The sequence below is a fragment of the Varroa destructor genome, unplaced genomic scaffold, assembly GCF_002443255.2.
Source record: "Varroa destructor unplaced genomic scaffold, Vdes_3.0 BEIS01000005.1, whole genome shotgun sequence".
Taxonomy (NCBI): domain Eukaryota; kingdom Metazoa; phylum Arthropoda; class Arachnida; order Mesostigmata; family Varroidae; genus Varroa; species Varroa destructor.
Window position 1 is genome coordinate 30008076 of NW_019211458.1, and position 27026 is coordinate 30035101.

At 42.2% G+C, this 27026-nt stretch overlaps 2 long non-coding RNA genes across 6 annotated transcripts in view; one reads left to right on the top strand and one right to left on the bottom strand.

Moving 5' to 3' along the window:
• Positions 1–3774, top strand: part of LOC147755523 (uncharacterized) — a 32219-nt gene extending 28445 nt beyond the window's left edge. For both annotated transcript variants that reach the window (XR_015328749.1, XR_015328748.1), the window contains exon 3: positions 2774–3774. This is a non-coding gene — a long non-coding RNA (uncharacterized LOC147755523). The remainder of the gene's footprint in view (positions 1–2773) is intronic.
• A 4110-nt stretch (positions 3775–7884) lies between these two features.
• On the bottom strand, positions 7885–23751 carry LOC147755524 (uncharacterized). Of its 4 annotated transcripts, none has more exons than XR_015328745.1 (5): positions 23188–23751; positions 9452–9943; positions 9057–9121; positions 8754–8951; positions 7885–8045 (listed from the first exon to the last, which is right to left on the bottom strand). It is a non-coding gene; the product is annotated as an uncharacterized LOC147755524 (long non-coding RNA). The 4 variants fall into 4 exon arrangements; XR_015328744.1 differs by having other exon boundaries at positions 9452–9604; positions 23188–23734; XR_015328747.1 differs by lacking the exon at positions 23188–23751 and adding an exon at positions 17515–17941 and having other exon boundaries at positions 9452–9843.
• Between the last annotated feature and the right edge of the window lie 3275 nt (positions 23752–27026).

Genomic DNA, 27026 nt, shown 5'->3' on the forward strand with positions numbered 1-27026 from the left:
AGCGTGAAGCTTAGCTTCAATGGGGTCGATTTCGTTCCGCGATGAGCACTATCAGATGCTGCTCAGTTCTTCACTTATACGTCGCTATAACAGTCCGGCTATTGAATTTGTAATACTACAGGCTATTCGAAGGGACTGGCTGGGACCACTGGACCATTAGACCAAGATTATCCAATCTGAACACTCAAGGCGTCAAATAAGCTATTTCCCAAGCAGAAAACGACCACAAATTGCCAACATTTATTATCAGACTTGTACATGAAGGATTGAAACGAGCAAACAACATATTTGCAGCTTGAGAACGTTACTATCATTGAGTTTACTGCAGTAACAAAAGTCTAATCGCAAATGATAGACTACAGAAAATTATGCAGCCTCAAACGTGTGAAGAATGTGTCAAATAGCAATAGTATGTAAAAAGACCCAAGTTGCACTTGTGAGAAGAAAATAATATGCCTGTGAAAAACGCGTGAGGTGGTTTGGGTTGGAAACCGGCATCGACATTTGATTTCTTATTGGAGGCTCACCGTCGGAAACATGCAGTAACTCCGTAAAACTCTACAAACCATAAACCATGTAAAAACCATACAGGTGTACTATTCACAAGTTATTGTTACATTAGTTGTTACTTACTTAACGCGAGAACTAAGCTACTACATGAGTTAGTTTCAATGACTAATCATGGACTGTTCACTAATCACATATGTGTATAAATAGCGCAAAAGCTCCCCTGCGCCTCGTATCAGCAATATTTATATAATCAGGTATTCCTAAGCCTCCTTAGGGGCTTTGGGCGAAAGCCCGATGACGTGATTTAGTTACGGAAACAAAAGTAAAAAGCCTTTTTTAATGCCTGATAGCTCTAAAAAAAAAGTAAATTTTCTTCTTTTTCGATGAGAACTTGGCAGGAGAAGCGCGACGGAGACAGTATCATGTTAAGTACGACTTTGGCCACCATGTAGAATAGAAAAAATAATATTGAATCCACGTGGAACATTTAAAGCTTACGCTATGCGTCTATGCTGTTAATTACATCAGTTGGACACGTAAACTCTTGTTGGGCTAAGCCTAATTAACTTTATCGTAAGTATTCATGAATGTCGCGACTGTGACCCTTGAATTTTCTGGAAAAGATTTTCGAGCTCTCTTTTTTTCTCAAAAGGCAAGTGCGGTGTAACTTAGTGAAGCGACTGAAGGATAGCTACAGTTACAAACAAGTTAAAACAGGCCCTTTTCTTTGACAGCATTTGTCGTTTATCTTTGAACTCGCCAAGAGGAAATTGTTGTATATTAAAGAACAAACAGTTAAGCTCCGATTTTGTACTCTGCTACCCTGAAAAGGGTTGTCGATTCTTCGACAATGCTTTGGCCTGGTTTATGCGTACTGTTACGCGCAATAGTACAATTACTCATGGTGTTTCCTGACGCACCTTACTGCCAGTCGTGTTTTAAAAGTCAATATTTATTGAGAATTTCCCGTTAGCTGTTCAGGTTATTTTTAATACGATCAACCTAGAGACTGTTCGAGGGGTGATAATGGCTGAATTTCTGTAGTGATCATATAAGAACACCTGGTTTCGGCTTTTTTTATTTTGAGTTAGTATTTCCCTTTCTATTGCTCTGCTGAGTCTGAAGCGTAATCCAAGATCTTCGACGGCCCGCTGAAACAGGTAGAGTATAGCACTGCGAGAAGGACAAAGAACATAGGACACTTATTTACAAATACCTCCTGAACGCTTTTACGTATCTTTCGATAGTATGCGAAGTAAAACTGTGGCCATTGAAAAAGTCATCGGTCTGGAACACGTAAACACGTTGAGTTGCGAGATGAATCAGCCGGTAAGCGTCAACTTGTCATCAGACTTGCGCCGCCTCTTCCTCGATACAAAAATTGGTAGGCTTAAAGTCCGATCGGATTTACAGGCGAACAGAATGTGGCCTACAGAACCCATACTTGACGTGCTTGCTGATAACAAATCATCTACATGCACTAACGTACATTTCGCACGCGCGAACCTCAGGGAACATTAACTGATGTCGACTTAAATATTATTTCGTAAAAATTGCACAGTGACGAGTGCCGACAAGAACTCTTCAAGCCTTTATTCGTCGAAGTTTTTCAATTGCAAAATGACTTCAAATCGAGCATCATATTAGCTGAGGCATCCAAAGCAAGGTTTGTAAATATGAGCATTGAACAATAAGTGCATAACGCGATCAAATTAATAAGGTATATTAGTAAGGTCGATATTGTTTCCAGCTTAAGGTCTAGGTCCTTAATTAATTGACGATTCCTATGTATGATCAAATTTGCACGACACCCCTATCTTGTTGAATACATGATATTGTCTGATTAAAGTACGAATCAGGCGGTCGCTTCGCTATTCCCCCTGGTTTAAGTAAGAAGGTACACCAGAACGATAGTCCTACTATGTTAGCGCTCACACAACAGTATCATTACAAACTTTATATCGCACTTAATTTGTTCTCTAGACTTTTTTTCAGCGGCGAAACGACGAGCGACGACAACGTAGCGTTGCTGACCGCAAGATAATTTATAATCGTTTATTTCTTTTGTTATTATAATGATAATGTTGACGATGTGACAGTTACGTTACTATCGGTGTTTTAGTTCTGATTTTACAACACAGGGTAAATCCTGTTGTTCTGTTCATGTTTTTGTGGTCGCAGTCTAATTTTTCGAGTGTCTTCTTTGTGACAATAAACGTTGTACTGTTTATTACCTTAACGATGAGTTTTTGCTGGTCTATAGGCGCTGGCCTTCTTGCGTCGACATCGAGAGCCCGGACGCAGACGTTTCGCTTGTTTAACTTAACTGCCCGCCGACACGGGCCCAGAGAAGACCGTGTGAAAGCCTGCGCGTACACGACCATATGTGCGAGGATTAACTTTTCGTTTTTTTACAACTACCTCCGCCGCTACATGCACGTGTTTACTTGCACACGTCGGCTTAAAAGGTAAAAATAACCAAATGAGATAGGGAGTTAATTGTGTACGTGATTTCAACACCTTTACTTGGCCGCATGGTCTGGTAGGCTCGTGACGCTGACGTCAGTTGTGCGCGTCAGCGATACACCGTGCGTTTACTATCTCTCATATGTTGTCAAGTACTACGATACGTGAGTCATATAGTGGAGTAACGGTTGCATCAGCCGCGCCAGGAGCACAGTCTGTATAAACAACACATCTCAACGAGGTATGGCTATAAGTTGGCCGATATCAGCCAAGCGCCGAATCGGCAGTGACGGCTGATGTGTATAATACAGTACCATAGTTAAAATATAGCCTAGTAGAAGACGTTTACACACAAACAGTCGGTACATTCATAACACACTCATAGCTATCGTCCATACGCCGCACCGTTACCGAGGGGCATAATTTTATAAATATTACCTAATGGTAAATATTACATAGCAAAACGTTATGTATGCGTTAGGTGTTTTTTTTTCCAAAGATCAGTAACAAGTGTCTTAATGTATGTGATTAACTTAGTCCGCTATATCTATATACGTGTCGATACTGCTACACTGGATGACGCAAATGTCCTTCTATAATTTGATGATCTTTCGCTTGATTTTTTTTTTTTTTTTTATCTCACCGTTGCTAAATTTCTCAGTGGGCATGAAACTTCATCTAATGACAAACTTGTTTAGATGAGGTATATGCTGGACGCTGTATTCATTGCAGATTGACTTCACTGTCGTCAACTGCGCTGAAATTAACCCGGTCAAATCGATCACTTCAGCGATTTCCATCACGGTAATAAATAGGTTGTGGGTTGATATGAAAGGTCGATGTTATTTTTTAAGCCTGCTTTTTAATGAAAAATAACCCGTCCATATCTCCTATTTTCTGCGATAGTTAGGCATGATAAGTGTGTCATAACTAAGAGAATGACGGACAACGTATTTTCTCGTATCGAAGGCCGTACCTTATTTGTACTATTGTAACCTTTAGCAAGACTCATCGAAATGTTGGTCGTCCTGTTTAACAAAAGCGGTGATTTAGTGTTATGACTTTTCAAGAAAAAACGGTTGACTTTTAGCATATACCTCATGAGCAGAAGCCTTCAACTTTACTAAAGTTTAACTTTATGAAGACGAGTCCCATTCGAGTCGAAATTGTTCACTATTCTTCTTGAATTATATTGATGCAATACAATGTACGGGTCAAGTCAAATTCGAAAAAATGTTTAGATTTTATTATTATGTTAGGATTGAGGAAACTTATATAGTTCAAACGAACTATATAAGTTGTCTCAAGCGAAAAATGTGCTCCTCAGTATTTCTAGTTGCCGGATATTTGATCGTTCGTTAAACGCAGCTTTCAAACTTCCAGTTTTGAAGTAAACTGTACCCTTACACAAAATAACTTTATCAGAATCCAGTGGTACCTGAGCGTCCATGGTTCAAATAATCCGTAAACATGATGTCTGATAGATATATATATATATATACATACGTACCTATGTACATACATATATTGTACTCAAACGATCCAATTTTATAGAGTCATAATCGGCCAGGCACAAAAAGGATAAAGTCGCCGATTTAAGTACTACAAAAATGCTAGAAAAGCAGTGAGGCGACAATATGGTCATTACGTTATCGAGATGCATTGGCTTCACGGTGGTTTCGTCGACCAGGGAAAGCTGATAGACACTTACATTCAGGTTAAACGGAGCAGTTTTCAGAAGTTGGTTTCTTTGAAAGAAGTTCAAGCGGAATCAATTTTTATTTTTCCATCGGCCTGAGTGGCGTAACTTGTTGGAAGATGGGCAACCGCATATGATGGTGCCGTTCGGGGGTACCGGCCCGTCCTGAACGACAAGCATTTCATGGCACCAGCTTTTCGGAAGAAATTTTCAACCCAAATGAGAATAGACTGGACAGATGGGAAATGTTATAGCGTGTCGTTACATAGGAAACAATGCGATATAATAGTAACAACACGCTGCCGAAGCGCTGAACGGTATGGCATTATGAACTTTCGCTAGTAATCGTCTCGCGGGGCATAGCGAGAAAACTTGTTGCATGGGTCGGTCAGATGTATTGGTGGAAATAAAAAAAAGCCCAGTTCTAAAATGGGCATTTGTCAGAAATGAAATTTCGAGATGTTGAAGACAGCGACAACGATAACGACAACAACAATGGCAGTTGCTGGAAATGCTTATTCTGAAATTATGAACGACTCAGGACAACTTCCGACTAGATGTCATAGGCCAGGCGTTACTTGGCGAGGGCTATAATGAATACAATAGCGCTCATATGTATACGACCATATTTCCCCCGAAAAGCTTTCATATAAATAAACATACATATAGATATAGCTCGGTATAGAGGATCCAGATTTTGGAACACGATTTTATGTCTATCCAAGAAACTTCATCCAAGAAGAAAGTTGATCGCAGTCGCTTCTGACTGCATCCGCCACACGGTGGTGCGGGAACATCGAACGTTTTAACAAAACATGATTCAGTATAGAATTTAAAACAATTAATGATTTTTGTTTGTGCAAGATTTTGCCAGAGTCCAAGTTTGTACTAACACAATGTTAATAACGTCTAATGAGACCTAACGAAATACGGTCCGATTTCCCCAGGCCAACGCCATCGAAGCATTTTCATAGTTGATGTGTTCGTGCCAACTGGTCCGTCCACCCATTGTTCCGGCGCTTTCATCCAATTTGAGTATCAAAAATCTTCAACTTTCTGTCTATTGAGTTGACAAGACCGTCCACTTTGATTACTCGATCCAACCACGTTGATATGGCGACGCAATCTCCATGCGACTTCACCATCAGCAACGGCGCCAATAACAGCAGAAACAACACCGGCAACTACAACAAGCGGTCCACTCTGACCATAACAGCAGAAATAACAACATCATAATTTTCATCACTGGCACCAGCATGGCCGCCACCGCATGTATAGTAGTGGCCACTTTGCGGGATGCCTGAGGCCGGCACAGCAGGCAACAGAAGCACGAAATCAGAAAGCAAAATGAAAGGACATGAATTTGTTTGAACGTCGGCTTGGACTTCGAACCGCAGCCTTTACTACCGAAGTCGTTTGCTCACATTCTGACCCGGTCCGTGCTATTTCGCTCGAGTCTCATTCTTATTGGCCCTTCGCTCCCCGCCAGCTTCTTCGGACTTAACTTCATCCTGCATCTGCGCTATTGTGCTTGGCAATGCTGGTACTACTCTTGGTGTTGTTGTTGTCATCGAAATTACAGGTAGCAACGCCTGGAGTTTACCGCAGATCGCTGCATGACTGGGCTCGTATCGGTGAAATTGCGCATGGAGCAAACATCGACATGTGCTCCGTACATGTTGCGGCTGTACAAGACGCGTTTCTTTGGCGGCGACCATTCACGGCGTTGCGTAGCCGTCGTTGTTTCTTGCCAATGGTGACTACGGCAACGGTAAGGGCAGCAGTAGCGCAATCGATACCGAAGGATGAAACAGCTCCGGCGCGCGCCGCCAGCAAGATAGAAGGCTTTTTCCTTTGTTGATTTTGGACTGCGTTTGCCATCGCGCCGTATCCTTAGTTGCCGTCGTCGTTGCTGTTCCCGTTGTCACCGTAGCCTGTATATACTACTAATATCCACGTATTTCTGTGTGAATATGAATGCCCGTGCGGGTTTGTTTGTAAGTATATCTGTGTGTTGCCGTTCCGAGGTAGCTGCTAGGTATGATTTGGGTCCATATGCTTAGGCATCTGCGAGTAGATTATGTCGTTCTGCTGTGTGTGTGTATATGCCGTTAAGAATCTACATGCGTGGGTATGTCTGTTTGTGTGACGGTGCTGTCCGAGGATCCCAGAAGGGCCTCCGAAGCACTTGCTTGTCCTTACCTATCTAAGACTATGACTGGGCCGCCGCCAACAGCGCCAGCACCTAGGACCGTCGTCTGATGTCTTCATAACGGGCGCCAACGGAAGATCAGGCAGGAAAAAAAACGCCAAGAAAAGATAAGTCTATCTGTCAAAACCTCTCGCTCTTACCTCACGAACGACATACAGGGCGAAGATAGTGAATAAAAAGAAGTAAAAAAGAGGCGAAAGCGTAAAAGACGACACTAGTCGCGATATGGCAATATCGAGTAACCGGAGCGGGCACTTGATACAACAGAAACAAAATCAACATGTCTAACGATTAACATTAGCAACAGGGCCGTGAAGGGGGCCGACAATGAGCCCTTTGCTCTTAAAGGAATCAAGAGGTTGAGACCGGGAAAAGCGCGAAGCCGGGGAAGATCTATCCCTCTGTCTGTCTCGAAACCACTCAAGGGGAGCAACAGGTGAAGAGGCTCAATGTGCTTTGCAAATAGATCTAATGACCCTGAAGTTGCATATATATATATATATGTATATATACATATATAGCGATCGTGATTACATCGATGGAAGACGCGAGGACAACGACAGAAACTCACCCAAGACATGAAACCGGCTCACATAAAGACATCATCATCATCACCAAAATCACCTCGCGATTTGTCTCGATACAATTATCCTTATCACTCTTATCGATTGCATCATTATATTGTACACGTAGTGATGTTTATAAATATGTCATACACAGGTGCTGGTCTAAAATAAAACGGGTGTTTTTGCTTTTTTATATTGCTCTATACATGTGATACACGATGGAACATTACTGAGAGTGATACAAGCTTCTCCCGACTTAGACATCGGTAATTAGTTAAGTGTAGATATTCTGCCAACTAGAAATAAATATCTTTATTTATTTAACTGGCCCTTTAATTATAATTGTACAAAACGTGAACGAAATTTATGAGCTATGTTTGCTCCCATTGCTAATAATACCCTATATATCCACAAGTCCAACCAAGAGATGATCACAGTGAAGAAAGTCTTCTTTATTAAGCATCGGTTTCCCGCCCACTCTCTGCGTAGGGATATAATGTAGCTGGACTGCTCTCATCTAAATCTGGAGACCAATATAAATTCTTAAAAAAGCCCGCGACACGGCAGCATCAGATCAGCGCTCTGCATTAATCTGGAAGTTTGGGCAATATTTTGATAAATTAAAAACATTATATTTAATTCGTACGCTAAAACAGGAATTCCGAAGTCCGGCACTGGGTCGGTAGCACGTAATGGTCAGCCTTATAATTGATATATTCAGTATTGGTTATCGCGCGTATCAACAACTACCATAATTAAACTTTGCCGTTTTTGAATAAAGGGAACGCTCTGATCGGCAAGCCACTGCTAAGCGAGTGACTCTATCTATAATAATAAAAGATTTCCGAGAAATCATTCGTTCCAGTCATAGACCTTGATGTGTTTGAATATTCGCGGGTCGTACTTGAGAGCGTCAATATTTTGATCATCGAAGATGTACATGCAAATTCTTAGACCGCGACGGAAGTTATATTAAATAGGTTCATACGTACCTAATATTCAATATGTTACTGAGTGTTTGTTTTTCATATCTATAGATAAACGGGACCCTATACTATCAATTATGCTTCTATTCGTACTTTTGTACAGTGTATTCCGATAGGATATTTGCAGCTGTTTTATAAGACTACGCTCTATCGGACGACTTGCGCTAGTTAAATAACTTTCGTAGCGCATAATTTAATAAGTAGCCCCTTTTGTGAGGGTCGATCTGAGATAGAATAGGCAGTCGCCAGTAAAAACCGTGCGTTCATTGTTGCTAAGATTATAAAGGAGGATAATGCTTAAAATAACATCGTACAAAATAATCACGACAGTCGCTGGCTGTGTTGTGTCGATGGTCCTGCGTTTTGTCCTTGTTGTTGTTGTTGTTGTTGTTGCTGTCGTTCGTGTCGAGGTAATGTTTTTTTATATCCTTGGCTACTTCTCCGTTATTGTCGCGCTCTGTTCCATAATGATTCCTTCATACTGGTTGATGGAGAAACAAGTATTTCTTCCTCTGCAATCATAAAATTGACGATAAAATATCTCTTATGTATTATACATGATCGAACGGGTTTATTGGCCGAACGTTAGTATGTTCCAAGTAACAGCAATAGCCTACCAGCGTTCCTGTTGGCAATATGGCGGCGTTCCATAAAATCCATACGTTGGACGTCCAGAGATGGCCTGTAAATTTCGAAGTGTTAGCGAAATATTGGATTTCGTATGATCACGAACTAAACGCTCTCCTTAGTTAAGTTGGTAGTTGACGATACGTACTGTATAGGTAGACTGCAATAGAAATTATGATGATAAGTTCTTTAATTTTCTATTTAGCTAGAGCGATATTGTACTTTACGATAAGATTATAGCATCTATATCTTCTGGCTATACGAAACAATGAATTCGGTAGGGATTATCAAGTATATAAGCTCTATCGACTATATCTAAAAATTCGAAATTGCAGATTTCCACGCGTATACTAAAAATCAAAGGCGTAACTAGTAATTTTCGCACCTGGTACAGCTTCGAATCGAGTACTGACGTATTGCTGATGCATACAGATGAACCAACACAACAAAGCCATTATGTCTCCCGTGCCCAATGATGCGTAGCTGAGCGAATAAAATCATTCGAGGATGTGACTCGTCTTTCCGTCCCTGCAAAGCGCTGGTAGACGGTCGAGCATCAAAAAGTACATCTTCGACACTGCTGCTATTCCACCTTCGCCGTTGTCGTGCTTCGCTACGACGTTATCGTCGCCGATGGTCGCCGATATAACGTCTTAATGGCGAAAAAGATAACTTGATACTGCGCGGGCATAGAACGGGCCGATGAAGATGTCTTGGTACATTTCTGACCAAGCAAATGCTGAGCGTTCACAACGTCACCCATGAAAAAAGAGGGAGCTGACCGGCGACCAGGACAAACTTACTTTTAAAAGCTTTGAGTTAAACTGAAGCAATCGGCCGCAGTCATAGAGATCTGTAGGCTACTAGTCTGTTTGTCCTTTACAGACATATAAAGAAAACACATGTGTTTAAAAATTAGAAAATATAAAATGCAAAAGCATTCAGTACGTTGGATATCCGCCGAGATATGCATGCAAAAAACATTTTACTGAAATAAATAGTCAGGAAGTATCTTCAAACGGATAACAAATGTACACTGATACATATATTTCTTATTATTCGAATCGGTCGAGTACACATTATCTGATAATCTGGTCCGAAGTGTGTCGTTACTTAAATGGAAAATTACTTTTTTTTTTTCACGATACAGTCAAAACCGAGCGAACATTTACGAGTCGCTGTGAAGTGTGGCTAAGTGCTGCACCCAACGACAAAATTTTCGCTTGACTGACGTGCTTACCGCAATGAACTTCGATCCTGACTAATTACGAATTGACAGATAGTTCCTTCATGCGGGCTGATGCCCAGTCTACAACAGGCAATGCACAGTGGCCTTTTCTATGTAAGGCCCACTAAACCGTTACTCTAAGTAGACGTTAATGCTGTCGTGCAAGGCATTGACTGCCCAGGTCAGCTGTCGAAGTTCGCTGATCAGGTGGTGATTTATATATACGAGGAGACCATATGCATGCGGACAGATGCAACTGCATTAAAACTAACAGGTAGCAACGCCCTGAACCATATGGTTCCGAGCATCTGTACAATATTCTACCGTAGGCATGAACGAGGACGCGTTATTAACGTTGACAATTAATAGTATTATGTAGAATGAGAGTTATAAAAATTATATTGCGAGCTAATCCATTAAAGTCTCAATTAATTAGATACCAAATCATTGAAATTGATAGGCAGTGCCCGTTAGCTATTATAAAGGCAGCGGTATCGACAAATGAAGCAGGCAAGATCATTTATTAATTGATGATTGGATGCTGTGATTTTCGAGGAGACCTTTCACCCTTTTGTTGTTAAGAAGGAAAAAGTGGAAAAATGTCAGAAATAAAATACAACTTCTTTTTCGTGGTCTTTTTACTATATATATATATATATATATATATATATATATATATATATATATATATATACATCTACATTTGGTGACGTTTTTTTTCTTTATGTTTTAGGACTGAGGGTGTGCCGTGAGTAGCATATAGAGTGATTTAATATCGACTACGTATACATAAATCGGCATTCCTGAACGCCTTCGGAAACTACGAGTCACATTCAATATTACGGCGATTTGTATTGCTGCAAAAATAATAGTTTAATTCATTTTATTACCTATAGCTAGAGAGGAGAAATAATGAAGATCCGATAATGAGCCAACACCGTTCAGCCACGGGAACGGAGGAAAGCGAAAGGAAGACATGCAATTACCCGAGTCTCGCCATGGACTTCGCAGATAACCCATTAGGTTAACTCAAAAAGGAGCTGACGGGGGCTTACTAAGTGTCCTATTTATGAGGCAATGTCCTTTGCTAAAACTCTGAAAGTAGATGAACCAGGAGTAAATGTGCGAGCGATCTTGTCAAACGACTGCCTGATAAGATCACACATTTGCATTTTACAAAACTTGAATCAAGTCGTAGTTGAAACACTAAATATAGAATCGTGTCCTAAACATAGGACAATCGACGTAATGTGTGGACGTATGTCGGACCAGAATTGCATCAGCAATTCTTCGTAAGATTCGTCGTATCTCCAATGCAAGGCAGGTGTATGAATTTTCAATTAATTACAGTGGTACGATACTAAGCAATGGTTATCTTGTTCAGGGTACAACTTAAACGAGTAGGTAGTATGTATATTGATTTAATTTAGCCTGTCAAATGTCACTTCATTTGCTCCTTCCTCCACAGACTGGCGACACGATTTCGCTCAAAGTTTTAAACGTCGTCTCATAAATGGTCCAGTAATAACGCGTTTGCCTACCAGACCTAAAGACACATGAGGTGGTCAATATCGAAGCCGGGCATGACCACGTGTCTGAGGAAATGCTTGGCTAAGGCGGTACCGGGAGTAAAACTCTATTTAGCGGTATGGAGTTTACAGACACTTCGACTCTAAACTCGTCGCGAAGGCCTACAGAGGTGCATATGTAGACCATGCCATATGCAATAGCACTAATCATTTGCGGCCGTGTCCTCACAGCCTACAGGCGATTACGCCATCTATAAGCCTCATAGATATTATAGCCATATATCGATATGTATCATTTGGCACGTTTCATAGATCTGTACATAAGTCCTGCTGGACCCTCTGCAATTAGACCTTCTAGTGGAAGCAAGTCCTTGATGCTATATCGAAGGGGCAATTTCAAGGATTGATTCACACAGTGAGAAGAGCCGCGAGCATTAAAAAAGTACACTTCCGTAACCAGCAACTCAGTTATTGTTAGTGCAGCCTGCTGTTCACTTTATACGTTTTTATTTCATGAAACGACAGAGGTTGCCACCTATGGTATTAGCCATTCTGCTGCCGATGCTTTTAATGGCAATAATGCATTTTTAGATGGTGGAACATGGGTCGACACGCATTAGGATGTTGTTGCCGATCATGGAGGACCCACAACGACAAGCGCGCAACAACAACAAATCCGGCCGCCGCGGCTGCTGCCGCTACCGTTGCGTCAAGTGCCAACGCTGACGGCGACAGCAGCATCTACCAGGACGCGTTGAATAGCAAACGAGATGGCTCGCTTTGAAATGCATCGCTGTGGCAATCGCGGTCGTTTAAACAAGCCTGTCATCTGTACCTCATAAACATCGTTGCTTTATTATAGTTACAGACGACGAATACGTCACACATGTTCGCTGGTATTTACGTGCACATGTGCCGGTCTACCTGTGGATTGGTATGGGTACCATGGGGAGTGTGCGTGTGTGTGGCTAGGCACGGTAAAATGTAAATCCGAAGCGTTCTCTCGACGCCAGCCGCCCATTGGTCGCTTGGCCAGCCGTATGTCGTAGTAAATGTGTAACCTCCTTTGTTCAGCTTGACACGGGACCGGCTATCTGACGCCCCGCCGTGAATGTTAACGCGAGACGAACGCCTCACCTTTTGCTAATGTCCTAGAAGAATACAAAAATGAAAGCAAGCATACGAACAGTAAACGCCTACGTTGCAGTGGGGTGATAGGACGGGACGGTCATTGGTGACCAAAAGGACAAAGTGTCCTTTTTTTCCAAATCTAATTTTCCATTTCTTTCTTCTAAAATACGCGCGATTTTTTAGACTGTCCATTGTTTTAGGAAGTCAGTAGTCGGATCCGATAGTTATAAGGTCTGGAAGAACGGTTCTCTTAAATACAAAGCGAACTTATTGCTAACGCTTCTTAAATAAATCAAACAACTGTCGGCTCACAATCTTCGTATGGGCAGCGCATAACGCCGTTGCGAGCGCCCGCTCGGAGCGCCCAGAGTTTCTGTTGACAGTGGTGTTAACGTGGGCAATATGTTATACCTTGATAACGGCAGAAAGCGCTCGTTGCCGTCTTAAGAAGGCACTGCTACGAAATAAAATGAAAACATCTTCCATAACTTCTAGCATATATTAATCGAAGCGAAACTTATATAAATGACATATTCAAATGTAGCATTAAAGTATTACTTTCGCAGATATGAAGCGTCAAGAAGATCTTTTAAAGGAATCATACGCATTATATATACATTGTGTAATGTGGCTTCTTTCCTAAAAGGGCCCACGAAGAACAGGCCGATTTTCATAGACTAGTCTTACATTATTGCGGAACCGCGCATGTCCTACTGTGACCAGGGAAACTAATGCTAAGTAATGCTGTGAACGAACCCTGCTCGATAGTCTTAATTAAGAAAACATATGAATCTTACCGGTCGATCATTTCTGAGTTGTACGTAAGGCAAACGGGATGACTATAAAGCTTATCGGTGACCAATACACAAGCGAGTCCTATACTCGACATGCACTAAATTTGCCATTTGACAAACAACGGGTAAGTCCACGTTTTATACGTGTCTTCTATAAGGCAAACAAACACACGACTAGTGGAGCCATAGAATACTGCCTTAAACCGCCTATGTGCATGTAGTGGAAGCCTTAACGTCAGTTACGCTATTGATCAGATCGAGCGAGACACAGAGAGAGAGAGAGAGAGAGAGAGAGAGAGAGAGAGAGAGAGGGGGGGGGCTATTGCTGAACCTTCTGGGGTACACATCTACGTACAGCTGGCCATCGTACAGATATAGAGACGCAATCAGTAGTTGACCCGTGATCCGGATAGGTTATCAGTGGCTTAAATTGGTAGTACTAACGTTTGCAGCTGTGTTGTGCCTTACCCTCTTAGTCGTCCACAGTTACTAAATAGATTATTGAAGGATTCGACTTCTTTCATATGTTATTATTGGTCCCTTTTGGGCGAGGTGTCTGCGATGCGTATCGACACCTGGAATTTCGAAACTTTACTACGCAAATGATACTTAGCGATAGTTCCTTGTTTAATGAAAAAAGGGCTGCAGTCCTCGATGAAGGATAGACACACCTCGTTGGTAAAGAGGAGCTGTTACGTGACCTTTAAAGTTAATTATACGAATTAATGGGGTGAGCAATGTAGAATATTTTTAGTACTATATATGGATGAAAACTATCTTTCGCTCTAGTCTTTATTAGACCTCCAAAAACGTCTCTTAAAAACGACCATTGGTATAAGAATTTAATATAGTAGCTAGAGCGTGTTAGAAATGTGTGATGATGCTTAGACCAAATCAGAGTGGTATGCCAACAACGTCATGTGTAAAATAATTATTCGAAACTTTTTAAATAATTAAGTTAAAAACTCTACGCACTGATGATTTTTTACCTTTATTCTGAAGATCTACGTCTGTAGATTACATAAAGGAATAGAGAAGACTCTGAAAATTAGCACTACTAGCGCGATAATGCCGAACCCATGATATGACGTCGGTGCCTTGCTTTAACTTTATCTAGCTTTATTGTTATGTATGTCTCATTATAAATGGATCTTTTGACAGCGAATCGGCACAATTTGCCTTCGTCTCAAAAACGGATTAGCTCGGTCGAAGTCATTGAATAGCGGTCTAAGTTAATTATAGAAAAAAGTAACTTCATCTAAAGGCGCAGTGTACACGTTCGCGCTGTTTTCGCAGTTGTCTAGTGAAGTTCGCTAAGAACAGATGATAAAAATAAAAAAAAATTCTCTAAAAAACACCGCATTAAAAGGCACTCTGTCGGTTTATGTATGGCCCAATTTTATCTAACTAGCTGTTTTGTAAATTAGCAAGGTTACAGAAATGACGTGCGCCTAGTTCTAGCTACGAGACGAAAGATGATTAGTGGGGGAAAAAAAAAAAAAAAAAGAAAAAACAATGTTTCCAATAATTTTGGTGAATATAATATGGTAAATTTGTCGGTACCTGTTGTACATTGACTGATTCGTGACGGTGGCTGAATAGCGTACTTACTAATTGTTAGTCTCACACACAGCCGTACAACGGACGTATGTTTATTAACACGCAAACTCGCATTGCTACACGTTTCGTTCCAACAATCATCGTAATAGGCTCGGTAGAAACCGAAAGCCTTTTCGAGTGGTAAAAAAAAGACGAGTTCGTGCAACGGAGCTTGCATACCAGTACTAAAAAAAGTATACAGTATTAACGATCGCCTTATCGGTTCGTTGATATCAGGCACTGGCGGTGCTTGCGCCGCTACCGGCAATAAATGGCCACCGACCATTGGCCTTACTAGCTCGACCTGTGCTAAATCATTGTTCGCTATACAGGCATCTCGAATACGATGCTCTATGGCATTGTTATTCTAAAGGCTAGAAAATGTCTCCATCATATTATGAATGTTGAGCGGCAATAAACCCCCACATCAAAGCCGTAGTAAAGCTCATTTAAACAATGAACGGTCCTTCTGTGGAAAAACGCCTGGTATTTTTTGGCAATATTTTGATTATACGCGATTGACCCACTGGCTAATTGTTCACGTGGAACACGAGTAGTGCTTGTGAAAAGTCTAGAGCTGAACGTAGAAGGGGGTCAGTGCCACATGGATATGGTTACATTGTACCCTGATTTTTCTATCAGTCCAACTCGGACGACAGAACTACAACTTAGCGTGTATTTCGTTTCTTCGTACGTACACCGATTTCCTACTTCCGATAGCCTCTACGGTGGAAAATGATCAACATTTTAAAATCCGGCCCACTCTCAAGACAAACGAGGTTCATTATCGTGAGTGTCGAACAATTTTAGTACGGTACATTGTTAACTTCAGAGAGAAAAATTAGTAGGGTGCAAACAAACAAACAACCCATAGCAATCTTTCCCAGCCAAACGGAATGACACTCTTATCTATTAGTTTGTTTGTATTTCTTGCCTCACTAGCAGTTCATTATAGATCCTCAAATAGTTAATAGTGTGCTTTCACATATCCGTACAGTCGAATAACGAGCACAGCTGGACGATTCAATCCGTCCACTTCTTCACTCTCTATGATATCTTTGTCATCTAGGTTCCCGCAGAGAATGAGTTGATGATGCCCCGCAGGCCCGAAGCAGACCGCCCGACAATCCCGCGCTGGTATCGGCAATGCTGGGGCCGATTCCATTAGCTTCAAGTTTGTCCATCTGACCGCGGTTCCTGGCTGGTGCAGCACAGGCTGTTGTTGCCCTGTTCTCTGTGCACTAGTCTGTATGCCCAGTCGTCGGTTTTTTTTCGGCGTAATTTCGAACGGCAATATCGCTGCTCCCCAGGGGTTCCGTCAGCGCTACGAGTTCTGTTTCGAATCACGATACTTGCGTATAGAGATATCGAAAGTGGCGGCGCCACGACTGTGAACGCTCACATTTCATCACTTTCAAAGATTCATTTTGCCCTGGCGACGACACAGATGACAGGAGTCAGCTACGCTCTTGGTCGCGACGGCAGTAAATCAAAAAGACTTTTAATACTGACACGTACGCGTATCAGGCTGTGTGGACGTTTCAATGGGAACGCCCCATCGACATTTGAAAAAGTACGTCACATACAGCTAGTCTAACATCGGACGTTTCCGCTAAATCAGGCCCTGATTAGAAGGTACATAGATTCTTATAGAAGGATCATTCCACGCAGGGCTCGTTTTATCTACTCGTAATCTCTATACAATTAGCTACATTTAATTGGCCAAGCTGTGACTCGGAGGAGTGACTACAAGGGACAAGAAAAAGTTACTTAAGGACATTTTATCAAACGATAATAGTGTACTTGGATATGATGCTGTAGAAACGCAGAAGCTCCATTATGATGGCTATTTTTGTGGTAAAAAAATGACCCATTGAACCAGCAGCTCCAAACGATGCAGAAACCTTATGCACCTAACAGGATCTTTTCTTTTAACAACGCTTTTGTCAAAAATATTACGTAAATTAAGTTGAAATATTTTCTTCACTACTTTCCCATGTAGCAGATAAGTAAGTCTTCAGCAACGATATTAGATTTCATACTAAATAAGCACATATTTTTCATAAATGAAGAACAACTTAGCGATGGTCGTTATCAAATCGTCGCTGCTAGATAAGTCAACGAAAGCTGTCAGCTAACTAGGCGCGATATACCGTTTTTAACTTACCGAAACATTAAACGTCGAGCTGCTGAAGGCTGAACTTATTCGAAACATTACAGCTGCACGCTGCATAGCAGCTATAAGTTCATGTTTCTCGCAGGTTTCTCATTGAAGTTTCCACTTATCGGAAGTCTCGTCCATAATGCTGCGATGCTTGCTTAAATGTTATACACTATAGATTGGGAAAACAAACTCTTCTTATCTTTAATTATTTTTCTTGTGATGTTTTTGTTTAAGCAGTTGTCCTATAAGAAGACTAAGGACACCAAACATCTTTTCCTAAATTTTCTCTATATAGGCTCTATGACCTAGTGATATGAATCTCCTCTGGCCTAGCTTGAACGTGTTCTCTCCTTAACGGAATTCCCGCTACTGGTGAGTGAGCTGGATTTTTGAACAAAGGCCATACGGCTGCAGTATAAATAGTGATAATAAATCATACCTAGATAAATGGCCTAAAAAGGGCACAGCTGCATCCATCTTATTCTTCAATTGCGACGAAATACGATGTGCTTTGCTGAATAATTTTAATTATTCAGCATTAATTTAAAAATTTAATTATTCATTATGATTAATGGAATGATCTATAATAATTCATCACATACGTGGTCCAACTGAGAGGGAAAGGGAGAGCGGGCAGGCTTGGCTAGAAATTAGTGGACAAAAATAATTTCCATTATAGAACTGTCAGCGTTGTTTAGCCGGGGGCAAATCAATGTGTGGTAAACTCAAATAATGCATGCGATCGGCAAGACGCCATAGAATCTATCTAAATAAACCATCTAAAGATTTCTATTACTACCCAACTGGGTTCGTTTCTATTTCCTCACTCGACGCGGAGAGTATTTATGCCATAAGAGTAACCTATCTTCGTGACCAAAGGTGCGCCGCCCCGTTCGTTGAATTTATCTGAGCCTAGGTATCTTCACGCAGGGAGAGTTTATCCGCATAAGTATTATAGATCTACTCTAGTCACGATTTTCTAATAGGTGTGCACGAAGCCATGTTTGATGAATATCAAATTCTTAGCGCTCCCATTTACCCTCGCGGGCCTTTGTAATCTCCTGTAAGTTTACACATAACCCCGATTAAGCATCCTAGATGATCAACATGTACCAAATTGACATGTTGTGGATCAGTTCGGAGAAAACGCTAGCGCTACCAAGAAGATGAAGTTACGGTTACCTACTGGCGTCCTTTTGAGACTATCCATTGTGTATTCGTCGATCATGCTGAGGTCATATTTGTCCGCAAATTGATGATTCTACGCTATAGAGACATGGGACGATCCATAGAGTTCGTACTAATGCGAACAGTTATTTTTGTCATGAGTGTTGTTCTACTTAGAGTTATCTCATAGATATCGTCGGGCTGCCCCTGCATGCTTACGCCATAGCTCTAGGCGGACCGCCCTGTACCGCTCCAACATTCAAGTCTATGCTTTGGAGGTTGTGCACTCACAGACATTGAGGGTAAAGGCAGTCGAGAGAGGTAAGAATACGATATGCACGATTCGATTGACCGCTGCTACTACCCCGTTTCCATAAATCTATTTCTCGATGCCCTAGCTACTTTGGCCTATAGCTGTTGCTGCAAGCACCGTTCATCTAGAATCTGCCAAGACGTCGAAGCGTCTTAATGACACAAAGTACCCTACGATTACAGACTGGCAGGCGAACATATTTCATAGGTGAGCCAGCGTGCTGCTCGACCACTCAACGACGCAAATGCCGACGCTCGACACGGATGGACCCTTTCGTTGAGTCGATGTCTTCATCGACTTCGGCCACTTTGGTGCTTCGGCGCTTCAAGCTTCTACGGCATTTTCGATCGCTGAACTAGCTCGAGAATTAGGGAGACGGGGTACGGGGAGACCTGTAGAAACAACGTCGGAACCAAAATTACCACCAGAACAGAACAGTTTACTGGTCGGTGATTCCCAATAATGGCGGCTATTAATTAGCAAAACAACAGCAACGATAATAGCAACGAAAAAAATGCAACGACGAAGAGGCCGGAGCCACCACTATTGCTAGCGCGACTGACGACCACGACGATGTGCAGGCTAAAAGAACCCTGTACGTACAGGTGAGAATGCGGTGCAGAGCGCCGGTAAAGGGGCGGAGCTAAATCCGCCCCCAGGCCAACTATGGCGGGGTCGGGTGTCGCTGTAGGTAACAAACATCGTGACACCTATGCCTATAGCTATAGCGGATTCGGCCGCAAGTAGATATGAACAGCAGTTCTACACGAGAAATTCTGCTTTATGCTGGAGGGACTGGTGAGAATAACACGTGTCTTGAGCAACGCCACTCGAGCGCCACGGCCCTGGCTAAATTAAATGCTTGACGTTTTCTCTAGGTACATATGCCTCTATGTGCATACGTGCGTATTTTGACCGAACTGAAGTAACTAATGAGATCGTGTAGATCTCAAAAACGTTACTATTGTAGCTGATGTAAAATGGTCGATACTTTTTTGTTCTATAGGACTTTGCTAAGTTTTTGGCCCCCTTCCATAGTTTCTGTTGCTGTTTCTTGAAAAGGCGCACGTTAAAACTTTTGCGACCTGATGCTTAATAGAATAGACTCCGACGATGTACTACGTAACATAAATACGATCACCACTTTCCGCAAGCCACGAAAGTGGGGTTTTTCTTGTTCTTCGGACTGGGTCGTGGAGCAGACATTTGGGATAGCGTCAAAGAAGATACGTACGAATTTCTAATGCATTTCCTAGCCAAACACTCGATTTGTCCCTTGTAGGTTGCAGCCCACATCGGATTAGCTTGCGATTATCAAAGAGAAGATACCATTTTGTCTTTGATTCAACTGTTTAGTCTACTGTTTGTATCTATCTGTCAAATGATAGAGAGTCTAAGAGAAAAGTACAAGCATGTTCCGAACGAACTGGGAACAAATTCTTCGTCTTTGTAGTGTTTCCAGTGTTATCTCGGAATATACTTCTTTGTCGTATCAACTAGTAAGCAGCTTATTGGTTCATAATTAAATGAATTGCAGCAACGTATAGGACCATACAGGATGAACAAGGAAAAACCTCGGTTGCCGTTCAGGCAACATTCAAGTAAGCTCTCTGCCCTAGGCCAACCACTGATTCTATGCTCGACTCAAAGAAAACTTTTAAAAATTCACAGATTTTTTTGCGTATTATGTGGCATCCACGCTCACGAGGTTCACACGTCCATAGGGGAATTGGTGTTTACTAATGTTGTCATCCATTTCGAAATCGAACATGTTCCATATATTTTCGTGCGCATATATACAGAACGGAGGCGAGGAAGTTTGCAATTAGGATAAGCACAGGCAGCCTTACCGCTGGGAGAACTACACTCGGAGTTAAAAACCATGAATAAGTTACTAGTTTAGTTATCGTAAAGTGATTTGTGTTCCTCAAGTGAGCCCCTCATTTCCTGCAAAGTTCTTGAAATCTATTTTTCCACCAGCTACTAACACATGTTTGCACTGTCTGCACTTGAACGCTCCCGACAACTCCACTAATAACCAAATACTCAGTAGCTCAGGTAGCTTAACAGAGTTAAAACTAGGATCGTCTCCTATACAGTGAGCTGATTTTCTGCTTTCTGTCATAATTTGCCGTGAAAACTCAAGTACATGCGTCGCCCATATCGTAAAATGTCTCGACGGATGCGCGAAGCTACACCGAAAGCTGCAGACAGTTTCCGCCTTCTTCAGCACTTCTGTGCCATTCACTCGTCGCTTTTTGGAAGGACTAAGTGGGGCGTAACAAGGCGGGAGGTAGGGGGCATATTTAATTCCGCGTCAACGGAGGCTATCATGTACCAGACTTCTCTAATTATAAAACGATGTTAAACGAGTAATAATACGATTAATTAAAATATATAACGGATTAGTTTACAGTTGACATAATGCTCATATTAATATCATTAGTATCGTACGCTATCCATAATTTCGTTTAGCAAAAATGTGGCTCGTTTAGAAGATGGCCACTATCGTCGCATGTCGACATTAATCAAATATAGAAGATATAATTAAAGCCTTTGGAGTCGTTAGTTAAGAAAAAAAAAAAAAAAAAAAAAAAAAAAAAAAAACTATTCATGCGCCCAACGAAAGCGCCGACTGCCTAATAGAATCCAAACGTGAATGTCTGTTAGAGCAAAAAAAATTAGAGCAGGTGGATCGTGAACGGGAGAGACACTAAGGTATACCAAACTTACAATGGCTTCTTACCGGATAAAGACTTTAAAATTGAGCTGGTCAAAAAAAACTATCAGCTAGAATCGTTTTTAAAATAAAAAAAATGCAGACTGATATTCAAGCCTTAGTGTGCCATTCAATAAACCTGATCCTCAGTATATCATGTCTATGACACTATTTCTGTGAAGTTCTGCAAATTCGATAGGATCATTCGCTGTCCAGCGACAAGCGAAAAAGGACCAATTGTATTTAAGCCAAAAATAGAACGAAAATTTCTTGTGCATAAAAGGATACGAAGAGACCAAAGTGCGTCATTTTAATCGATTACCTGTTGTTGCTTTTCTGGCAACACGGTATTCTTATCACTGTGCGACTTTCGTGGTTTCTGGGCGAAAAATCGTACCGAGTGATTTTTGTATCACCCCCCATTAAAGCTGGGTTGACGCTGTTAAGGGAGGTTTGCAGAAACCCAGACTTGGTGATGCAAGATCCGTGCTCTGCGGCGGATGTATTAACATTTTCACTTTAGATTCACTTAATTTTCGTCGTGTATCTAGAGATATCTGTTAGGTTAATGCGTATCGCATTGTCATGGTAGCAGACGACGCCTTTTTTGTTCCATTCGATATTTTTCCATATCTTCCAGATACCCAGGCAGCGACAACTAATAACTACACAATTTCTTCCAATTTTCCTAACCTTTGTCATAGATTATAGAATACAGTTTTTATTGGGACATTTTTTTCGTAATTTACCCACTTTTATCGCTCGTAATCAACCGCTTTCGAAGTGGCTTGACTCCGTTACGTTTCTGTAAAGTTTTGCGAATGAAAAGATAATTGAGCATCCGCTTGCAAGTTACATTAAGCTTCTTTTGATAATCCGCTTCCTTTGAATGGTTTAAAACCGCTTGACGACTGATGCTTGATTTCTCAGCGCTATGGTAGCGCCTTAGCGCTCAGCCTTCGCGATAATTTCACTAACATTTTCCATCACTGATCGACCACTATGGAAAGTATATTATTTCCTATTGAAATTTTCAGAACGAAAGCGACAGGATTGCCTTTGGAACGTTTTTTTTTTCCATAATCAGCAAAAAAAATGCTTACAGGTTTAGGCACCATTCGTGTCTTTGTAGACATTTCACTTATTTTCAAGGCGTTCTATCTTAAGTCTATACCTAGAAAAAGTTAGCTCAATCCATCTAACTAGAAGAACGGTCTATGCTTTTTCGGCATATTTCATTTCACTTATGATATTCTATAAATACTAAATTTGCCAGCCAACAAAAAGCCAAATCAGATCCGGCATCGGTTTGGTAGTGGGGCAAGATTTCCACATGGGTCGACAGAGATGCGCCACAAGAAGACGTGAAAAAAAGGGATACTTCTATCGAACAGTCACCCTATACAACCGAAAGTGAAGTTCCGGTTAGTAACAATCGTGTTCTCGTCGTATGTCAGTCACATCACGCTTAACTTACATAGCAGAATTATAGCACCGAACAGTGTGTCGAACAAGGCCTTTTTGTTGCGATAATATCGATCTCGCTATTTATTTAAGAGAAAGAACAGACACCACAGTTTCGTTGAAGTACGTGAACTCAAGACACTGAGACTGAGCAAACTCTAGTAAGATTACGTAGTAGTTCCTCGTCACTGGGCCTTTAGTCTACGAGCGTCTGAACGTCAGTCTACAACGACAAGAGAATCAGCGAAGGCAGATTGTAAGAAATTGTAAAATTAGTTAGTTTCGAGTAAACAAGCCTGTTTACCGACAGGTACTGTCGCGTCGGCTTTTTTAGCAGCTGGTGTCGCGGCTAGCATTGCCGTTACTGATGTCCTTACGCTTGTCTCGGCTGTCCTGAACTGAGACCGTCAAGTCTGTCGGAACGATTCCAACAAGTCATCGGGCATAGTCAGACCAATCACCTTGGCGGACAAACGCCCTGACTATTGAACAGCTATGTGATGCCAGAAGCAGTGTCAGTAGCCAAACGGAAAGCAGCAATAGCGAAAAGACAGAAAGAGTTAAAAACAGCCAGCCGGTACAGACCGACCCAATGAAGATGTCTTCACCTACTGCTAGTCTATGCGTGAGCAAATAGCCAGTCAGTTTGTTCGTGAGGAAGCAGATGAGCTACGCAATGATTCTGAGGCCTGATTGTGATGATGCTGTAAAGGATTGAAGAATTTTAGCGAGAGCCGGTAGCGGAAAGAGAGTTAGAAAAGTGCGTAAGGAGAAACGGGAAAAAACGCTGGAGTACGAGATACTGTCGTTCCATCTATCATCTTCTAGTTAATATATTAGTTGGTTAAGTATTATTATTATTACCTAATCTTTATTTAGTTTTCGAGCAACTTACTCTGTTTGTTTCTTGTTGGTTATCACGCTACCCTTTGTAGGGACGCCGTTTTTCCGAACTCACCTGTCGTTACGAGGTAGCCGGTGATGATGATTATCGCAATGCCGGTGCGCATTCAATCAAATCAATACATTAATGGTGGTTATGATAATGCAGTGGTAAGAGGTTCATCTACCGAGGTTGAAGGCATGCGGCGATCTAGGATAAAAATCCGGGTGGACACGCTTTGTTTTGTACTGTGAAGCCAGCCGTCTGAAACAAAAGCAGTAACAGGTGTAATGCCCGAAGCATCTCTAACGCTAGAATTTGCGGAGACAAAACGTCCAAAGGCGTCAACGTATATTTTATTTACTTACAATTACAAATACATGAATGTCTTTCTACTTGCGAGATATTAGTGCTACGCTTTGTGACAATGGTTGAGCAAGAATCGATTCGAAGTCCCTAATGTTCTTACTGAGTTCATTCCTGTTTAACTCGGTCAAGCATTTATCAACGTGAGCGCTGTTTTCAAGCGTTGAGCGTTGAACTCTTCCGGCAGACCAGCAGAAATCGAAAAGTATCAAACGATCTGTTGCCGACTTTAAAAGTCACGACGATGGAAAAATAAGAGGTATCACATGGTATAGTGCTGCTATTGCCTTTTGCCATGACGTAGTTTGGTGCTATTTGAAACAAAGACGCTCACGAAAGCGCTCAGGATGCCATTGCCTTTCTGACCCTCTAACCTGAACTGAAAAAGGCTATGTTTAAGAACACATAGAGGTTTAACGGGTAAGAAGTGATTTGACCTGGCTTGCTTACTTGAACATATTATCCACACGGGAGAACGGCAAACGCTAACAGGATCGGTTGGGGTACGGGTCGACCGGGAGCACCGACTTCCGTCTAATTGTCATTTGCTTTGACTCGGCAGGAACGAGTGATAGGGTTCCGTGGCGTCGCAATAGCGACAGGCGGCGCTTTACGTCAATGGTGACGTGTCCATCGACGCCAATCGAGCCGATTTTCTTTAGGCCAGTTGGATCTTTCTTCAGGGAAGTATTCTACACGTTGCCACGCTGCCAAGTGTCAGACAGCAGGAGAATGACCAGGACAAAGACACTGATCGAACGAGGTAGGACGAAGATAGGCAGCCAGCTATGCCTTCAGCCAATGTTGTCTCGAAGCGACAGGCGCTTCAACTAAGACTCTGGCAATTCGACCCCCCTCCTGCTGCGATGCCCAGTTCGAGCGTCGCCGAGCTTGCGCCTCCCTGATTACCCGTCTCCCGTTCATGGTCATTTGAGATTCGCAGGTCTCCGGCGCGCTTTTGAGATTTCACATGATGAGGACCCGGAGGAGCTACTCGATCTGTTTCGTTGCTTCTGCTTTTTTCCTTCCCTCTTCATCCTCTATGTTGACGCTCGATTCCGATAAAATCCCGCGTCAGTCGCTGGTTCTTCACCGCTTCACCAGGTTTCTCATCGCCGACGCTGACGTTCGGTGTCGTTCCTGCTGCCAACGCTACCGCCAATGCCTGTGTCATTCCTTGTTTAGTTTGGAGTTGTTGTCGTTCCTGTTACCGCTCTATTATACGTTGTTGATTCGTGATTGAAGTATCGAAGAGTAAAGGGCGAGAATCGAAAGAAGAAATCACCAAGACGCTTCGCTGAGCGGCCATGCGAAAAGCACGCAGAGCTCCATAGCCATAGTATTTGGTGGGCAATGTCTTGATCATTTTGACTTGTTTCTCTTCGTAGTCGCTTCAACTGCTGTTCAATACTCACCAAAAGCGGGTTGCGGCCGCGAACGACCAGGACTGCGGACTCTCAGAACAGGCGGGGGAAGAGGCTCGATTGGCTAGGGCACTTCGGCGCTCCTGTACAAAGACGATTGCCTCGGGTCTGGATGCTGCCACGACCAAGGCTGCTGCCGCTGCCTACTACGTCTAGATGAAGTCATTTTCGAGGCCTCCTTCCCCCATCCCGAACTTCATTGCCCACTGGTAGTTCTCGCGGGCCGCTGGTCATGTTTGTGATGGTAGCGCTGACGTTTACGAAGATACTGGCTAAGATAGAGACACAAACGAAGGCGCCGCTTCATTTAGTGGGTCCGCTTGCTGGGTCTGCTGTGGATGTTGATAGGGCATTTGGTCTGTCAGTGGGTTCGGTCATTCGCCACCCAGGGTGCACCTCACTAACAAAAGAAGGCACGTCACCCGCTGCCAGACTCGCAACTCACTACAGGTTACCCGCTGCCTGTTTCCCTGCCCGGCCTGGCCCAAGGGTGCCACCCAGGTGAAGATGAAGCCTTCAAACGCAGTTATTTCGACGATGATGGCAGCGGCAGCAGCAGAAGCGTTCCGAGGAGACGTCTCAATTTCGAAAGGGGCGTCAAATCAATTGGAGGGTAAGCGCTACGTCGTTTGAGGGGGCATTTTTGTTAGTCTCTAAAATTGACGAAATGATCTACACGCTCACACACACACATACATCAATACTAAAGTAGTCTCAGGCTTGTATATATTTTACATAAACATAAACCCTTTGAGAGATAATGTCTATTACTGAACCAAGACGTTTTTGCACGTTAAAAGAAACCAAAGAGAGACGTTGATTTTTTTTTCGTTGTGGCGTTTTCCGTGTTATTTCGTTCGCAGAAACTTTACAAGTGTTCTTCTCGCAATTTTGAGATCTCGGAACCTTTGGTTTTTATCATTCCTGGAGGCGATATTATTTTCAATTTATTTCATATTCTATGCTATGAAACAAAACGTTTCAACGTTAGAAACATTACATTTGAATATGCATTTGAGGTCTTTCATCTGTTGAATTTCGGCAAGGGCAAGGACTGTTGGAGGCATTATCCAATAGGGCAATTTACACATTATAGCTATATCTATGCACTCTGATATAACCCCAATGCAACGATCCATACACTGTTGTTGTTCGTGATCAAACGGACGGTACTAATCT